We start from the raw sequence: 2,500 nt of genomic DNA on the forward strand, positions 1-2,500 counted from the left end.
GGTCCTCCCCGACGCGGCCCCGTGGACCTCATCGATCGTGGAAGGAGAAAAAAGGAGGACCGGGCCCGCGCCCGGATCCCCGGCGGAGGCGCCCGCCGGCAGGGAGGCAGGGAAGGCGGCCGCGAGAGCGGTCTCGCCCCGGCCGGAGGCTCCGGAGATTCTCTGATGCGTTCTGAAAAGCGAGTGCCTAGAAATCTCCGCGAGCGTGCCCGAGCCGGGGAGGCCGACTTCCGGACGTCGAGTTTGACCGGGGCGAGGCCGGGATTCCGTCCGGGTCTCCGGAACCGCCCCCCGGCCTGGGCCTCCGAATCCGCTCCCTCAAGGGCTTCCGGAGAGTCAAGGTCTACCAATTGCCGCCCGTGTCACGCGGTAGACCTGGAGGCCGCCGGGGACTCGGGGGCCCGGCCGCGGCGCCGGCGTCCAGGTCTACCCGTCCTCCCCGAGCCAGAGGGGCGGACGGGTAGACCTGGGCCACCCTTTGCCGGGGCGCGGGCGGAAGACCAGGACTCCGCCGCGGGCACCCCCGCCTACCCACCCCCCCCCACCCGTGGCCGTTCGGGCAGGTCTACCGCCGCGGCGAAGGAGCCCGGAACGGCGGGTGCGGGCAGGCCGTTTCTGCCCTTCCGGGGGGAGGAAAGGTAGGCCCGCACGCCCGCCGCCCCGGTCCATCGGGCCCTTCCCCTGGCGCGGGCGTCCAGGTCTACCGGTCCGGCGAAGGGTGGGGAGGCAGGCCCGCCCCACGCACGAGAGAGCTGTCCGCCGCGCCCCACCCACCCCCGGCCCCGTATATCGCGGGCAGGCGGAGGAAAGGGCGGTGGACCTGGACGCGGCTCCCCGGGGAAGGCCGGGTCTGACGCAACGGTGAGGTGGAGCGGGGAGGGTTGGGGGGGGGTGGGGGTGTCCGGGGTGCGGACGGTAGACCAGGACTCCTGCGCGGGAGCGGGGGCGGTGGAAGCCCAGGCTGGAAGGCCCGTTCTACCGGCACGGGGGGAGGGCCGGCGGGTCGGAACGGTGCAACCGCGCCCGGTAGGCTTGGGCGCCCTGTCCAGGTCTACCGGCCGCCCGGCCGCCCACCCGCTTGGCGCCAACCCGGACCTCCTCCGCTGAGGCAGGAAGGGGCTCCGTCAAGGCGGAGGGCGTGTCGCCCGGCCTGCCGAAACACGGGCGCCCGGGAGGCCAGGTCATCCGGCTCGCCCAAGGCCTCCGTCGGGAGACCCGGCCAGGTCTACCGGACAGCCCCCCGCCCGCACACGCACACGCACAGGTGGCAGGACCGCGCCACGCCCAGGGGACGTGTCCCCCGCCCCCCACGGCACCGTTGGGCGGAGGAACGGGAGGTGGACCTGGACACGGCTCCCCGGGGTAGGCCAGGACTAACGGCCCGGTGAGGGAGAGCAGGGGGTGGGGTTGCCGGGGCACGGGAGGTAGATCAGGACTCCTGCGCGCGTGGCGGGCGGTGGGGGGCGGGGAGGGTGGGGGAGGCCGGGCTGGGAGGCCAGGTCTACCGGGCGGGGGGGGGGCGGGCCGGAGGGGCAGGCCGTGGGAACCGTTCGCCGCGGGCGCGGCCGGACGGCGGACCCGGGCTCCGGCGCGGGGTCCCCAGGCTGCAAGGGGTTCCAAGGGGCCCAGGTCTGCCGGTCTGCCCTCTACCGGCCCGGCGGTGGCCGGTAGACCTGGACCCCTTGGCCACTACCGATGGAGGAGGAGGAGGAGGAGGAGGAGGAGGAGGCCTGGACCGCGGTTTGGGCGTTGTGGGGGGTGGCGGTGAAGGTGAGGTTGCGTTTTTTTGCTGCGTGCCTGCCATGGTGGCGTGCCTGCCCCCCCCCCCCCACGGACCGTCGGGTGGACCTGGCCGCCTGCCGCTTTCGCGGGCTCCGTCATCCACCCCTGCCGGGGCGTGGGCCGGTCGGCCTGGTCTCCGAGGACGGGGAAGCCCAGGTCTGCCCGGGGCCCGGGGGTGGGGGGGGGGAGAGGAGAGGGGAGTCGTGTTCAGGAGGGGTGAGGACAGGGCGTCTGTACGCCCCGGGCCTGCCGCCGAAGCTCTAGGGCTGGGCGCCCGGCTCGCCGGGTGTCCCGCGACCGGGGCCCTGACGGTCACCCGCGACCGGGAGACCTCGGCGCCCCGGCCCCCCGAGCCCAGGTCTACCGGACCCCACCCCCAACCCCCTTGGCCTCGAGGGGCCCGAAGTGGACCTCCTCCGCTGCGGCAGGAAGGTTCCGCTACGGGGCGGACGACGGGTCGCGCGGCCTGCCGAGCCTCGGGCGCCCGGGAGGCCAGGTCATCCGGCTCGCCCGAGGAAGCCTTCGGCAGTCCTGGGCTCCCCGGCTTCGGAGGCCAGGTCTACCGGGGGGGGGCTCCGTTGCCCTGGGGCGAAACGAGCGCACGGCAGCGCCCGCGAGGGGACCGAGCGGGGGCGGTGGGGGGCAGACGGGGAGGCCCGGCCTAACGGCTGCCCCCGGCGGCCCGGTCAACCGGCCGCGGACGGAAGGACCTGGGCGC

This window comes from Eublepharis macularius, chromosome 1 (genome assembly GCF_028583425.1).
Source record: "Eublepharis macularius isolate TG4126 chromosome 1, MPM_Emac_v1.0, whole genome shotgun sequence".
Classification (NCBI taxonomy): Eukaryota; Metazoa; Chordata; class Lepidosauria; order Squamata; family Eublepharidae; genus Eublepharis; species Eublepharis macularius.